This window comes from Diadema setosum, chromosome 10, assembly GCF_964275005.1.
Source record: "Diadema setosum chromosome 10, eeDiaSeto1, whole genome shotgun sequence".
NCBI lineage: Eukaryota > Metazoa > Echinodermata > Echinoidea > Diadematoida > Diadematidae > Diadema > Diadema setosum.
The window spans coordinates 3,764,098-3,781,766 of NC_092694.1; the positions used below are offsets into that span (position 1 = coordinate 3,764,098).

General features: G+C 40.5%; 1 protein-coding gene across 1 annotated transcript in view; it reads right to left on the reverse strand.

Moving 5' to 3' along the window:
• LOC140234422 (transcription factor AP-2-alpha-like) overlaps positions 1-17,669 on the reverse strand; it is a 123,990-nt gene that overhangs the window by 67,254 nt on the left and 39,067 nt on the right. The window lies entirely within an intron of this gene.

The following is a 17,669-nucleotide window of genomic DNA, read 5'->3' on the forward strand; positions in this document are numbered from 1 at the left end:
TATCTTGCGTAGACGGGATGACTCTCACACACCACACTTATTTACGTACGTTCGCCGTAGCACTGTGGTGAAACAAGGCGTGAGCCGTATCACTGCCACACCATATCATATCGCCGTAAATTTGCAAGTCAGATTAATGTGAATTTGATACTCGACGGAGAAATGAAAATCTCGAAAAGTGACCATCTCTGCGGACACTGACCACTCTGCAGCGAGTGGCCGGCATCTTCTCGTTAGTGTAGAAAGCGAATGTCGTTTGGTGCCCCAAAATGGCTGTATTGGTTATGAATAATTGTCATTCTCCTCATCCTTGCTCATGATTAATCTTTTTCTATCCTCTATGATGTCATTTCGTTGTTGTTGTTTTTTGGTAGTCCAACCACTTCCTTATTTATCCTAACAGTAGGAGATGAAAGAAATGATGAGGACAAGCAGCAGAAAAGCGAGAAAACAAGAGAAATATGGATAGTAGAATAATATAAGAAAAAGATAGAGAGGAGGAAACGGACATGAAGAAGAAAGAAATGAAATATAAAAGTAGGGATCACAGAAGATGGAAGAGAATAATAATAATAAGAAAAATAATGAGGAGAGAAAAAAGAATAAATAGAAGGGGAGGAGAAGAAGCTAAAGGGAGTAGAAGAAGAAGATGAAGAAGGGAAAAAAAAAGAAGAAGGAGGAGGAGGAGGAGGAGGAAGTAAATGGAGGAACGCAGCTACAAGTGCAGGTATGTCTAATCATTATTCATGACCTGACGTGGATTAATATATATGTAAAATTTTGACTTGGGGATCATGCAAGAAATACATGACTCCAGTACACCGTAACAAACAGGACAAAATATTTATGTTGTAATTGTCTTTGGAGTTCTTTTGAAGGATATCCTGCCCTTGTTTGGAATTCTGATGATAATTTTACTGGATACGTAAAAGAGACCGAGATGTGATTCAGGCGTATTGCGGTTTTCAGCGCTAATTTACTGGGATTTTCCGCACGAAGTAACGAATACACGGTATGATGTCATTGATACGAGGTGGTCGCAGAGCAGGCGCGGCGCTCTGCGGCAGAGTTGCTTTCAGCTGTCGGGTAGAGGAGTGTCGATCGGTAAGAGGCCAGCACGTGGTCAATAATGAGAGAGGAAATATAAGCGATAGAGCGGACATTGAAGAAGAGAACTAAAAGGAGGATCGAGAGAATGAATATCCACACACGTGCATATCATGTGTGCGTGCATAATTATTATGCCTGTGATTTAGAAAACGTTCAAGGTATAGAAAAAGACTTTTGCGTGAGCCAAGCTATAAAGATCTTCTGAACAGTTCACAGCCATCTTCCTCAGAAAATAACACCTTTTGCACTGTGGTTCTTGCAGTGTTTTGGAGCCAAATATTTCAGAAAGAAAAGCTATTATGATCTGAACCAAATGCTGCATTGTCATAAACTAGAGAAATACAATCGCTTGTGAGAAATCACCTCTGCTTTCTTTGTTTTTGTTTGTTTATTTGTTTGTTTGCTTGTTTGGGGCGGTGATTAATTCTTGAATTTGACAGAAGAACCAAAGACACAAAAACAAACAGAAAGAGAGCAAACCAAAGTTGTGCAAAGTGCGGTAGATGAAGGGAGAAAAACACACACAGCAAAGGCAGTACCTGACACAGTCTTATGGATGTAACTGTATAGTCATGCTCTATTTCTGTCGTGTATAGCTACACTGCACGCGTCTGTTACCTTAACCACGGTTAACCGCAAGCTCCTATTTAACCTCGATGGGGATAGAAAGGTGTTCAATTCAGATGACTGGAGAGGATAGCTATCGACATTAGTGATGCAGAAAATAGAAGCTATATATGACACAAACATAATTCTATGGTTGGTTTGCCCAACCTGCACTATGTGTAATGGATGCCATACCGAACAGGTCGCTTGTAGTCAAGCTCAAGCAGCATTTGAGATTGATGAGCAGATGCATAATATCATATTGGCGTTTCAAACGGGTACATTCATAGCTGTACGTCTTTTTTTCGACAGGTACGCATTAATACAGGAAACATAACCTCTTAGAATAAAAGGCACGTTTCATTCTGCTTTATGCCATTAGCCCAACGGTTGCATTGCATACACCAGTTGACTAACCTCATTCATGATAGGTATTATGGTGTATAAGAGAATATTGATGTCCTTGCCTATCATAAATCATATTCATTATAATTGGGATGAAGACATGCACACATCTAAACGACTGATAGATGGTCATGTGACATGATGGTCACGTCTTATGCCAAGGGTTCACATCATGACGTGTAACATTGTATTCAGTACGGGATTCCCTCCTCTAACCTTTAACACAATATCTCAATAGGAATCGTTCAACTGCAGTTGAGAAAGTCTTAAGCGTTAGCAGCAGCGTGTGGTGAGGATGACAGAGGGAAGCGAGCATAGGAAGGCGATAAGGTCACTGTCCCTAGAAAGTCATTTGTTTGGAGAGCTCCGCAAATCACCACGTTCGTCATCCCTAAACGTGTTTATTATTAACATCGTCAACGTTCCTGGTGCTAAGGCTAAGAGGCATCACCGTCAAGCAGCACTGACGATGTCAATGCCACGGCAGTTCTCTCTCACGAAACTTGGAGGCGCCTATGTAAACAAACAGGTCTGAATTTTGACGCATCTTACTATATTGAAGGTGTGAGTGGCAGGGAGATGAATTCATATCTGTCCATCATATTTCATTATCTACATGTATCTGCCTATTGATTAACCTTTCCATTGACACATCATGTTACCGCGATATATAAATAATGTTTGTTTTTGTGTTTGTATAGGGTTTAGCTTGTCGTTGTCGTATGTAGATAATTTTCGGATATCGAAATAATGGAAATATCATCTGATATACTGGAATAATGTGAAATGTATTTAATCTACTTCCTTCGCCGATGAATTAACGAGCGATCGGAAAACAAACAAGCAAACAAAATGAAAAAGCAGACGAGTAAGTCATCGTCATTAGTGTTCCGTTTTCTAAAACAGGATATAAATCTGTCGAAGAAATTATTGATATGACTGTAATAATATTATGTCGTTGAGTAAATTGACTTCTTTGATATGCCTTTAAGAAGACGTTTTATAGCTTCATAGCTTGACATCAAGATTGATACTGTTTCAAACAAAGAAAACATGAACGGGAATGCATGGTAGGGCTTGATACTACTATTAGATAAAATGGAGTGAATTCCTTTTACATTAACATTTCTTCTTTTCGCCTGCTTCTACTCGTAGGCATTTTGTCGCACCTTGAGATATTGAGAAAAGACTTTCACTAAACGTTTTGAGTTGTACCGCTGAACTCGGCAATGTTAAAAAATGGTTTGTGACTGTGTCCAGTCTTACAAAGAAGAAGAAGAAGAAGAGGAAAAACAAAACAACTGGGACGATAATTGGGCCAACGTCCGCGTCCAGGAGTTCGCGAGGACCGCTGCGGAGCTTTCTAACTGGATCGCGCTGATGCCTCGGCTTGTCTGTGGGATTATTAAGTAACAAGCGACGTTGTCAGTCAGTGCTAATCGGGTTTTCTCCCCTTCTGCACCTTCCGCGCGCGGGAACATGGGTGAATGAATCGAAAACTTGACATCGCCGGGACAAAACCGGCGTCTTGAGGTGAAAACACTGGGAGACGGAGCCGATGATGACGGGCGTCATGGATGAGAAAGAGACGAAGGCACGGAATCGCGGGTGGATAAATACTTGAAAATGCAACCCCAGGTTTTTGATGAAATGCCATTAAAACTATCAAAAACAGGTCAGGCGATACATTTCAGACAGACAGATGTGTAAATACAGATTAAGGAAACGGCATCTCCTAAGAAAGATACTGACTGTTCCGTACAGACTATGAACACTTGACAATGATCGTAGGATGTTATATAGCAGAAAGTGTTTATGTAGATTTAATGGGATGATTCAACATTTGTAAATCATTATGAGAATTTAACGATACAAGGGGAGGGTGGAAAGAGTGCAGATTGTATAACACATTGCGATCGTGGATAGGCTTTCAACTCAGGAACATAATTATTATAAGAATAAGAGCGGATCGCTGCGCATTATCATTATTTTCCCCTTGAACTGCAAACAAATTGGTGCCTGTTAAATAAGAGCTGAGAAGGGGACAAAGCACACACACACACACACACACACACATACACACGCACACAGCTACTGTCATTGGTCATGGTAGAGTTTATATCATTAGCGTCGAATAAAGAAAGGATAACAACAACAAAAAGAGAAAAAAATGGAGAGGAACAGACGAGGAATGAGAGTGGGGCGCCTAAGTTGGTGAAATTAGATCAATTCCTAACTCACCATCTGCCCCGTCACCCTTCATTAGTGGTTAATGGTAATTACAATGAGCTTCATACCATGACAACCACCTAACCCACAAAACATCCCCGACAAGATTCCGCCAACTGAGCAAAGAAGAAGAAGACCACGTCAGTGTCTAAATCCAGAGCAAGGAGTAAGAGCAGTGAAAGTGAAATGAAATTCATCATCGTCTTCATCAAGCGGATCTTATCATCTAAATCATCCGTAAATTGAGTCAGCTCATCACTCCGCCGACAGATGTCCAATCAGGAGCGATTAGCGAGGAGGTGTCTGGCTCCTAACTCGAGTAGGAAACTACCCATCTCCACCCATACTTCGCCCTAACCAGGTTAGGAACCCGACTTCGAATCTCATTACAGATTTCTGACCAACACGGATCGTTACGCGCCGGACTGCGGCGAAGCTGTTGACGGAGATGCCTAATTAATGCCAGTGGTTGGGACATTTCGGACATGATTCAAACGTTGCCCAACAATTTGTTGAAATGACCCAGCTTGTTCTCTTGCTGGTATGGCAGGGGCTGTAAGTTCCCTCCGCATGTCATGGTAGGAAGAGATACTGAAAATTGAATTTGTCCCTTCGGTTGCCATAATTACTGCAATACTCAAGAACAGGTATTGCCATGCATGCCTCTAAATAGGTTTCTAAGTACCCTAAGAATCTAAGATGACAATCCCCGCGCAAAAGAGTGAAGTACATTAAAACCTTCAAGAGTAAAACTATCCATTATCATAGAGTAGTGCATTATTAAGCTGGTTCATTTTCACGAATCTTCCCGTGTACAGCGGAAAAGATGAATTATTCTTTACATTGTTGGATCTCTGTAAACATTGAATAATGATGTCATGAATAGAGCGAATCAAGACTTCGTTTACCTTCCCTGCTGTTGATACGAACACATTGCTTCATAACAAAGCAGTCCGTCCTCTGCGAACATGACAGGAAACGCCCAATTCTGTCACCGTCGACACTTTCACGAGGCATTCGACACTCTTTGACAGCCGTGCTTTTTGCTTGAAAGTTTGTTTATATCCTTTTTCTCGAATGGAGCCCGAGCAAAGATAAAAACAATGCACAAAAGATGCCTAAACATACCCGTAATACGTATTAGAGTTATCAAGACTAACGCGAATATGCCATGGAGATTTCTACATCAGTAATTCAAAGCTTGATTTTGAAATGTGAGGTATAGACAGTATGAGATAGGGTTTATGCCGGCATTGTGACGACATGGATGAATGATGAAATGCGTAGTGTTGATATTAAATCAAGATCACTACAGGGAACAAGATTTGTTTTCCGTTATCCTGGACTGATAGAAAATGTCAGAAATGACCTCAATTGACCCTTCTGACAAAGGGTCGTTGGCCTTTTCACTCAGGTTTGTCTAAACGTTGCCTACAAGTTTGGTAGACGCCGTCTGACTGTCGTTGCCAGATATTCCTTTGATGATAGTCTCCTCCAGGTCGTCTTTATTTTTTTCTCTTTTGTTGCTTAACGACACGATGAAGATATTTGGGTATATTACATGGAATGTTGACGAAATAATAAAATTTCTAACGATCCTCTTTGGACGCGAATTTGTGAGTTTTACATGATGCAGAAAGAGGGTTGCAAATGTTGGATTGAAGACCAAAAAATAACATATATCTCTTCTTAATTTCGAGGATAAGTTTGGCATTTGCATCCACTCTAAAAATGAGCCGGGCGTCATGGCGTTACACTAGCGATCGGAGGTAGAGTTCGGTATTCCGACCATCCCATCGCGATAGCGATCCGGAGAGCTTAGCGTCCGGGTGACGACATACTGGCGTTCAACGACACCGCATTTCTAGCATTCCTCTTTGATCGAAGGCTTCGCAGTATTTACGTTCCTTGTCTCTTGTTTTCCTCCATCTCGGAGATCAAGATGCATTTTTTTCTCTCTCTCTTCCCACTTTCTTAACATTCTCCAGTTTCTCAAGTCATTCTCTCTCTCTCTTCTTTTCTTTTTTCTTAATCTCTCGCTCTCGCTCTCAATGCGTGAGTAGGCTGTCTGGAAGGAGTGGTTGGTTTTGTGTGGCAGTGACATTGCCTAATTGAACATCGCCAAATCACTGAATGAGAAATTACCAACGAATATCTCTCCGATTGTATTGTTCACTATAAAATCCATGTGAACAGACTGCAGAAAAGGACAACTCTATACCATCAGGCGTTTACGTACGTTGTACCACAATCACTATCATTATCACCATATCATGGGCAGCTTTAGTTCCGTTTATTGTCGTTGCAACATGTAATGACTATCAGTTGGGAATAATGAACAAATATCTTGCTTGCACACGACATTCGTCTGCTTAGATTTGGTGACCGCACGAAAAACCCTCCAGCAGTTTGCGAGGTTTTTGTCTCGGAGGCCTTGGACACAGTGATATCATTCATCAATAAGTCATCGTCTGGACTTATCTCCAAGCTTTCCTATTATACCTTAAATTTTAACGTAATGGGGAAGAGGGAGGGGTAATAGAGCCATCGTCATATTTTTGACATTAAAATCATGTCCAATACTTTGATGAATTCATACAATGCCAATTCTCTAAGTCAGAACAACTCAATTTTGGCATGTAACGATAAGCATCCTGTTTGATTAGAATAGTATTCAAACTCGTATCTTTTGAAGGAATAAAAGGATAGGACACACTCTTGTGTCCGAGTCTAGTGTCTCGAGGTCATCCCCCAGTGAACAAGCATAGATGGACAGAAAATGAACAAGATTGTTTATAGATAAACGATCGATGTTGCAAGTACTACAGAGGCATCATTGAAAAAAAAAAATCAGCCACACTGCACAATCATTTTGACCGTCGCGATTGTGAGTGATGTCCCACCTAAAAAATCACAATTAACTTTCTTTTATGCCCCTCCTCTTTCAGAAGAGATGTGACTTGATTAGATTTGTCCTGCTTGGTAAGTAAGGCGATTCTAGCGTCGTTTCACTCTGAAAGACAACAGGAAAAGGGGCCTATTACGTGCAATATTCGCTCGTCCAATTACTATCAACTTGTTTTGTGACAAAGGTAGATGCGGGAATGGAAGATATCCTCTCGTGGCCGTAGCCGTCGTAAATAGATCATGACTCCATTCATCGGTAGATTTGTAGAAGAGAAAGAGTTCATGTGGAATGAAAGCAAGTCTTAGTACCGCTGGGATGTACCGGGTCATCTCCAAGCAGATGACACCAGATTCCCGACGTAAAGTAACGCCATTGTACCCCTTGATCGTTTGCAGGTGGTTTTGTCCTGCTCCGTTGTGGCGCGAACATTAAAGCGGGATTTCCGCGCGATTCATCCTCACGGGCCTGCGCCCGTCTGCCTAATCGTCCGTCAATCCCGATATCTGCGCCCGAAAAAGCAAGAGCAGCTTTTCTTGAATATTTGACGATGACCCCCGTTTGCTTGGTAAGTTCCATACATTCTATCATTTTAAGCAAACTGGCCACAAATAAGCCGCTGTGGATATCATCACTTTGTGTTGTGCCTATTTTGGGCTACGGTAATTAAAATTGTAGACAAGGCAGCTAATTTAGTTGATCTCATTCTGCTTCCGTACCAACTGGCGCTGACAAACAGACCAATATTGTTTCACGTTGAGCATTTCCGTCTCTCAAAACTTTGCATGGGTTCATTGATGTTGTGTTGGAACACCACCATTAAAGGCAGTGTTTCATGGAAAACTAAGAGAATCAACTCATAGACAAACACACACAAATACAAAAAATTACAGCAGTCTTCCAGCGTGTTCGAAGTGATTTGTTTTCGTAATTACAATGTCATACTTAGGTCCCTGAATCAAAAGCACCTCCATATTGACAGCAACGCATATCTAAGTGTGCGATTGGGCATTCAAATTTCAATAGACTCAACTATCCGAAATTCGCTGTGTTTCACAAAAAAGAAGGCAAGAGGTGGAACAAGTTGCCCTTCGGTGTCATTAACCCACCGGTTTACAAATTCCAAAATATGATTCCATAGTTCAGATATCGAAGATGTTTATCTGTAACCTTTTAGCGCACCGAGTTCAAGCATAAACAAACCTTCACTCACCAACGTTAATAAGCAGCTCGCTCGCTCGTTAGACCAAGGAGGTACAAGCCGAGCTCGCCTTGTACCTCCTTAGTTAGACTCCAACACTCCACAGAGGAGCAAGAGTTACATTTTCAACTAGTTGTACTACTTGTCTACAATGTCAGCGCGTAGTGCGCACGCACAACCCGTCTGTGGCAGGTCTGAATGGAGCAACAAGTTATGAGTTTGACAACTATATGGTAGTGTAAAGGGAAACATATCTTTTTCGAGCCAGACGAATTTTAACACGACTGTAGCAGAGAATGAACAGAAATTCTTTGAGCATCAACATGATTTTCTCCTGCTGAACGTCATTCATCCATTTTATTTTGTTGTAACAGGGAGAGCGACTGGGGGCACTGGGATATTTCATTTTGTTTTTTGTTTTGTTTGTTTTTGTCTGATAATCACATATTGTTCTCCATTTAAAGGAACGATTTGGAATTGATTTAATTGTTTCAGCTCTCCTCTGGTTTACTCAGTCGAATTCGAGACTATCAGCGTATGAGTTGAATATCCAGATTGTATTTCACGTGTACGTTTGTGCATTTCTGAGTCTCCATTCATTGGTTTCCTTTTTTCGATACCCATTTATTTCAGTGTGACGTGCAAAATATACCTCACACCAATCACAATCACAACTGCAAGTTTCATCAGAACCAAATTAATGATGATTCACTGAAAAAAAGTAAGTGAGATGTGTACATCAAATACATGTCCATCACTTCTTCAACACACGTAAGGCCAACTGGGACTGAATTATGGACATTACCTTTCAGAAATACGTAGACCATATTAAGTACTGAAACGTTAATTCTTTAGTTCATGAAAATACGAAAACCATCAGAGGTGTGTCGTAACAAGCAGTTCCGATGAGACATGCAATACAAGAATCATTTATCGTCTCTGCAAATCTTTGATTTTGCTACAATGCAAACACTACCATGCAGATCCCCTAAAGAAAGGCAATCGTGCGGTAATCATGATGATAACAAAGATTCTACGGCTGATCAAGGGCTATGACACCTTAGTCACTCAATAGCGATTTGCTGCGGATGAAAATATGAGTGAAGAACTGGAGGTCACTTTTCTTCCCTGCAATGTACAAGATTAAAAAGTGATGACATAAAAAAATGAAGAGGAAGGAGAAGAAGAAGAAGAAGAAGAAGAAGAAGAAGAAGAAGGAGGAGGAGGAGGAGAAGAAGAAGGAAAATAAGCACGATAAAGAGACAGAGAGAAGAAGAAGAAGAGGAGGAGGAGGAGAAGTCGCTCCAATATGTATGAGTCATGAATTGGGACACGGCATATCGATAGAAGCATGCCTACTAACAAGCATGACAAACATTTTTTTTGTAACACATAGTGGAAGCTGGGGTTTGTATCATAACTGTGACAGACGAGAATACTGCATATTCCCTATTAGGCTTTTTTCTTGAACAGAAGAGATACATCTTCCTCAGAACGGTGAGTGCAGGAGGGTACCACCGACTAAATCAGTAAAATATGTAGAGAACTAAAAAAAAAATGTATATGGAGGGAATATTCGCAACAGTTTGATCAATAACACTGTGCATTCTCTACTGCTTCCTTTCCCAACCCCTCGTCACAATGCTGAGATAACAATAATAACACACTTACAAAAAGGGAAAAGAGAAAACTAGTATTTTTTGACGACGTTCCAGCCCCTCGGGCGGTGCAGCATTACATTTTGTCGATGCGAAGATGCCAATACGTATAACTGGCGAAAAATCAAAGTCCCAAGTTCACGGTGAGCCATCGCACTCGCTTTATGAGCACAGGAATATGAGGAAGGCATCGCGACGCTTATCAAATATGAAGGGGCGCTGATTAGGGGACGAAAATCATCGCATGGAAGCTGAAAGCCCACCCGTTTTCCGATACCAGCGCATCTCTATCCGCCACCAGACAATCTGAAGCTTCTCCGAGGGTCTCTCTCTCTCCCCCACCTTCCTTGTTCTCCCCGAGTAGATTAAATCATCTCATGAAGAAGATGCAAGATATTGTTTGGCGGAGGCGTGTGCCACCCATTCATCAAGATTTCCACGCAGATAATAGAAAGCTTTCACTCTTGTGTTTTTTTTTTCCCTCTTCGTGTTTCCCCACTCTCTTACCTCCTTCCTCTTTGTATCTTCTTAACCCGTTATGATATCGCGAATATCTGCAAGATGCCACAACCAATTTGTTCATCATTCTGTCTCCCATATGTGTCTTTTTTTTTCCCTTTCTCTTCTCCTTGTGTTTTATGCAGGAAATAGAAGCCCCGTTAAAAGAGCAGGGAAGTACGTGACGGCTTTGGCTTAAAAAGCGTCTCTATACAAGAAAATCGAGTTATTTTACTCTAATTCTAACAGTAAATCAAATATTGTTCAATTGAAAGAAGAAAAGAAACCTTGGTTCTATCCGTGTAACGGACCTAATGTGAACTAGATATACACTATATAGTTCAATCGAAATTGCCTGGCAAACTGTTACAAGGATACACAGTGAACATTGCTTTTTAAATGTGGGCCATGTGCTGCTTGCTCTTTTGCGATAAATTTCTGCTTGGCGAACACTCAGTGAATATTATTCACTTGTCTCCTTTTTCTGCACGGCCTTCCGTGCAGCTCTTGACTCGTTATTTTTCATATTTCGCATGTTGAACACGTGATTTTAGGTCGCATATGCATAAGAGCCATTAGATAATGATACTTGCTCATCCATTCTTGACGTTATCTGACTCTTCAGCCCACAGTGGGAGAATTCCTTCTATATTTTTTCTCTTATCAAATTTAAAGGATTTTGGGCAAAAGTGAACACATCTCAGATGCCCTTTAATATGCTGATTTCGATGATCCCTGGGTAAAGCAAAAATATGAGGGGGAAAAAAAGAAGAAGTAGGTATCATCGATGGAAGTGATATGGTATCTGCAAGTCAGATACAACCTCAAACCGGCATAGCGGAGGTAGGTGAAGATGAAGAAGCAGGAGCAGGAGCAGGAGGAGGATGAGGAGGAGGAGGGGAAGGAGGAGGAGAAACTAGTGTAGCGCGCGCAAAATTACGAAAGCGATCGCCCGCAATCTAGCCTAAAAAGGGCACCCGGGCATTTTCAAATTACACCGATACAACCCCTTATGATGTGTTCATTACTGATTCAATGGGATTCATATTGGGCTGCGAGTTTTCGTTCCGACAACAGACTAACAACGATGATTGATTATGTGAAGGGAGTGCCCTAGCTGCTTACTGTCAAAGGCAGCGAATGGATGAGATGGACAGATAGAGAGAGAGAGAAAGAGATAACGAAAGAGAGGGAAAGAGATGGAGAGGGAGAGGGAGAGATGGGGAGAGATGAAAACATGAAAAAGATGAAAAATAGTGAGATGGATGACGAAACATATAGATAATGTAGTAATGGACAGAATCGAACAATGCTAGGGAGGAAGAGAGTAAAACGGGAGGGGGAGTGTGAGTAAAATGGAGGGGGGGGGTGAGGGGAAACGCATGCACCATGACGACAACACGACATGAGAATTCATTGGGACATTGAGAGAGTCGGGTAAGATATCAAGATACTACGAGGGAGAAATGATCGATAAAAAGACGATAGACACAGGCAGGAGAAATGCAGTGATGAAGAGGTTAACGGGAGGAGGCATTAGAATATGTTTCAGTCAAGGGCTAGATAAATATATAACGGAATCCGGCTTCATAAAGACGTACGCCTTGATAATCTGGTTAAAGGAACCAAGAATTTAAGCTTTTACCTTACAGGTTTTGCAACGTTTGAAATATATCATTAAAGGGAAAAATCACACAATAATGTGTCAGTTCGCCACGCATACTGTGTGTATTTATATTTCAAGTAACACGTTTCCGTGGAGACAGGTAACTCGTATTCATCTTCTTCTAAGTCTTTATGTCTTTCATCTTACTATCTTTCCATGGTTTTCTTTCTTTCTGACAGTCTGTCTGTTTGTTTGCCCTTTTAGTTTTTTAGTTCTTCTCTTTCTTTGTTTTTTCTTCTCTCTCTGTCTTTCCTTCTTTGATTTGTTTTGGTCGGTTTATTTTTTTTATTTTTTTTTTTTTAGGCAGGTACCCCAATACCACAAGGGGACATCGTAACTGCTCGGTCACAGTGTTGGTGTCTGCAACACGTTTGCAGACGGCATGGACGTGCCCCACCGTTTGTAATCCCCGCGGTGGCTGGAAATAAAATGAATGGCTGGAGCGGGAGTCTGCTCTGTTCCAGTAATGATATGGAAATATTGGTGAATCTTGCCGAGCACTCAAGCATTCTTTTTTTTTTCTTCATCATCATCCCGTGGGACGAGTAATCAACAAATGAGGTGAGAGAAGTCTGCTTGCCTCTCTTCCACGCGTGAGTGAGAAACATGAAACAGTTTGAGAATTACCTCAAAGAAATAATAACATTCACGGCTATAAGATGATGCTCAGAACTATGCACGCCATCTTGCTCCAAAGCGGATCAGTACCCCACTGTCAGCTGTCTTCTGCCATCCGACCAAACATGACACGCTTTGCCGCAGAATCACGGTCAACTTTAACAATAAGTATAATGCAGAGATACCGTTTCTCACTCTCTCCTTTATTTCATACATATTAAAGCCAAAATGTTGGCTTTATTATGATGCATGTATATTAAAAGATAATAATGAGGAGAAATTAATCAAAGCTAACAAGCCATGGTATTACGCTATTCAAAGAAGTGAAATCCACGATAAACTCTGCACAGATATAGATTAAGGTGAGTTAAGTACCTGTTACATCTTCTCATATAATTTGACAGCATCAGTGATTTTGCAGGAAGAGAAGTATAATGGAATGAATATGAACGCTTACACCGTACCAAAGCAGGCAAATCTGTACTGGTGTCAGGTAAGTCGGGATTTTTTTTTTTCATAAACATATTAGAAACAAATGTTCATAACTTTAACCATCTGTACAAATATATGGTTAGACTTTGAACAATTTCGACACAGTCGTTAAATATGTTGTATTTATCGTCTTATTTACACTGACGTCAAAATGATAAAAGATGTTTCTTTCATTTCCAGCTTTTTGTATTGTAGCGAACGAGGATGACCTCGCGATTCATCTGGCAGTCAGTCTCCGGTCAAGGGTCACCAGACTTGTACGCCGTCATGCAGAACGACACACGCTTGCCTACGTATTGCCTAGAGAGATAGCTTTCTGTCATCGCCCAGCCTCGGAACTCTTCGGAGATGTTGGTGACGTCATACCGAGAGGGTGCCAGAACAAACTGTCAGGACGCAATATCCCAAGACTGCAACGATTGACTTATTTCTTCTTCTTTTTTTCCCTCACTCTCTCTTGAGATGTTTTCAGAGGTACACCTTGCAGGAAACAGCCGCCATTAACACTGAAGACTGATCGAGTCGTATTCCACCACTGCGAGTTTGGAGTGTAACGAACGAAGCTAACGTCTTCGTTTGCTTTTGAAGAGTAAAATGATAAGAATAGCATCATAGTCTAAAGGAGTTTGGACGTATTATCTTTCCTTCGATCATATTTTTGGAACATTATGTGTTTTAAATCACTACAATTTCGTCTTAATCTTTGTCTGATGCTTTTTCATTTGACTAAAATCTTCCTTGCCTCTTTCTTTCATCATTTCTCAAATCCCCTCCTCTTTCCATTTTTTGTAAATCAATTTGAGATCCATGATAAAAGCAAGCAGTGAATTGAGGAAAACACGTTTTATGTGAGCTAGAAAAATCATGATTGCTATGTCTTTTTCAAAATACGTTTTTTTTTTGTTTTTTTTTAATACAACTGAAATGATCAGGAACTTTTCTCAGCTCTATTACCACTGGCATGTGACCAGTTGTAAAAAAGGAATTTGTCATCCATAAAAGAGAGGTCGGTGTCTAACAATTTGCTCGTTTGCTTATTTTTGTTTTGATCGCAATAGAATATATACAATATGAAAATACAAGACTGTATTTGTGATGGGAGTGGCGTGGAGAAAAAAAAAATAGGATAAAGAGAGAAAGAGAGGATGAGAGCAAAAATGTCTCTTCGCGTCCCGAGCTCTGCGTCTCTTTGCCGTTGCAAAGTTCTATTGGAAATATACGTGTGGAACACATTATGCTACAAAAACGATAGAATAAAACAGAAAATCGTGGAAGAGGAGGAGGAGGAGGAGAGAATGAGCGTGAGGAGCCAGGAAGACGGGTAAGAGAACGAACGACGGCGAAGTGGAGATGATGATGAAAGGATGATGGCGTCCACGAGTCGAGGAGTGGGCCATTTTTCTGATGACCCGTGCACGAAGTCGCGCGAAACATGGCTGCGTGATTAGGTGGACGACTCGGTGATTGACAGACCTGACACCACTATCCATTAAGCCTTAAATAACATCTCCTCAAATCTCAATAAGACACAGAAAACGCCCAGGCAAAAGAAGTGAAGATATGTATGAATATACTGTAACACATTTTCACTTATGTATCTATGTATGTACGCATCTATCTATCTATCTATCTATCTATCTATCTATCTATCTATCTATCTATCTATCTATCCATGTATCTATATAATCCTACTTACCCATCTACCTATCTGTCTGTCTGTCTGTCTGTCTATCTATCTATCTATCTATCTATCTATCTATCTATCTATCTATCTATATATATATATATATATATATATCTATCTATACTGTGTCTACCTGTGCTTGTATATATTCGATTATGTCGTTTATATCATGTTAGAAGATAGTTAGACTTATATTATTTTTTTGGTATTAACATACAGCTCTGTTTAATGCCTTTCGTGTTTTCAACCTTCTTCTCTGTAGTATTTTGATACCATATCTACATCAATATATCATACGCATAACATCTGTAAGGCTGTTGATCTAGATATCAAATGTGTTTATTTCTAATCTATCCCTTCGTGTATTTTCAAGGAGAACAAAATATGACTCTTTTGTCAAGAGGTTTCATATAGAAATTGGCACCCTGTATAGAGGAAAATAAAAATCTACTATCACTGGTATTCTGTGTCGCGGTACATAATCATAAGATACCTCGAGTTTGTAAGGTAACTGGTCAGCGACCAATTCTACGTAAACACAGTTTTTTTTTTCTTCGAAATACTTTGATTTCCAACCACCCAGCTGATGTTTGCATTCATTCCCAAATGCAACATATTATGTTACACTGAAAGTTTATTTCAATATCGTATGAAATTCGCTTGAAATAATAATCCTGGACATAATGTGTGTTAACCAGAACAGTTAATTGACCCTCGGTGGTGAAATATGGATCTCGCCACAAACTTGCCGAGTCTAGTGGGGAAAGAAGCAAAAACCCGAACATATGCTCTCACTTTTACACTCGTGTTTGTCGTGAAAGTTCGTGACTTATAACATACAGACATCATGGTGTCCTACAATCGAATAAAAGAAAAGAAATTCTCGCTCATAATGCTTGTCCTAAGTTAATTATTGCCTAACTTTATTGAAGGTGATGGTCACATAGTACATTATGGGTTCATGCCTTCTCTTTAGACAATCTACAATCGGCGAGTAATACGGTAACCGTATATATCCAGAGGAGCTCGGATTTCTGTGGTCTCCTGCCAAATGAAAAGTGTGTTGTGGGGTCAGCACTGAATGTCCAACACCAGCTTAACATGTGAACATCTGGAGTCACCTTCTTCCATGAAAAGGATTCATGATCATTCTAATTCAACCAACCAATTGTAAAGAAGTGAGTGCAGAACATTACACAGGTTCATTATAATGATTATCTTAAAGCGCAGTAAGCTTGAGTGACATTCCCCTTCAAATGTATTTACCAATAGCTGCTTATATGTAAATTTTGTACGAGTGCAAAATTGTTTAGTCTTTGTTTAGTTTAGCTATGAATTATGCGATTCAGCATTGAACGAAATCCTTCGAAACAAAAAGAAGACTCGAAGCCTTTGTTGCAAGGTCAGATAATGAACAAATTCGACGAATGATCACTAATTCTATGGAGAATTTGACAAATATAATTTTGTGAATGATTGGTGACCGTCTGACAGTCTGAAATTCGTCAATATTCGGTGCGATAAATAACGTATTGCGACTTATTCACGCCAGTGAAGGGCAATTATGTCAATCAGTTAACAACAATAAAAACAACTCGACACAAGAACGATTGATTTGAAAAGAAAGACGTATATTGCCACACATTTCGAAGAATCAGAATGTCAAAGTTGGCTTGTTTGGGAGCTGTGTAAAAGATGTCCCTCCATTAGGTTAGGATATTCCAGGATGTTGCGTATTTCTGAGCGGCACCAAAACAAGAGACACCATAGCTTACTGTTCGAAAAGTATCCGAAGTAAACTGTTAAAGAAGAGGGTTTTCGACCTCGAATAACCTCTCCGAAATTGGGGTAATCAGAAAGTTGACGGAGCTGCCAGTGCCACGAAGACCGCCCTAATATCCCGGGTCGGGAGAGGGTGAGGGGAGCGCATCAAACATGCCTGAGATGTAAGTCTTGCTTTCATAGCCAGAGACGTTTTGACTGTCGTGAACAGATGCGACCGACTTGTGGAGACTTTGGATCAACAAAAGATCCTGAACGCAAACTCCGTTCCACTTCCGGGGTCCTGTTTTTCCCTCATCTCCGATGCCATTTTGCTCCAGTTTCAGGCATCCCATCTCCCTAACCACCCTCTCTCTCTCCCATCTTTTTTTTCTCTCTCTCTCCTCTCTCCTCTTTCTCTTCCCCTCCCCAAACTCTTCCCCCCCCCCCACCTTTAAATTCACACTCTGTATCTCATAATAACCAACCAGTCAATGCTTTGAAAATCTGGGGTAAGCTATTCATTCCTTGAGCTGTTTAAATTTGGAAACTTTAATATACTCCCATGCATGGTCTCATAAAAGGAAATATGACTATACCTCCTTGCTCATACTTTCTACTGTACATTCGTGATAATATTGTGTTGGTGGGAGACCTAGTGGTAATATTGCCAGTAGTCTTGACACACTACAATAATAATTCAAACTCTGCTTTCAACAGTAACGATACTCCTATTAAACCGCGCCACCCAGGATACGCCTGCTCCAGGTTGCATGGTAAACGCGTTTCACTTGCACCCTATTCTATAACAATTTTATTTTGCTTTCCTTCGTTTC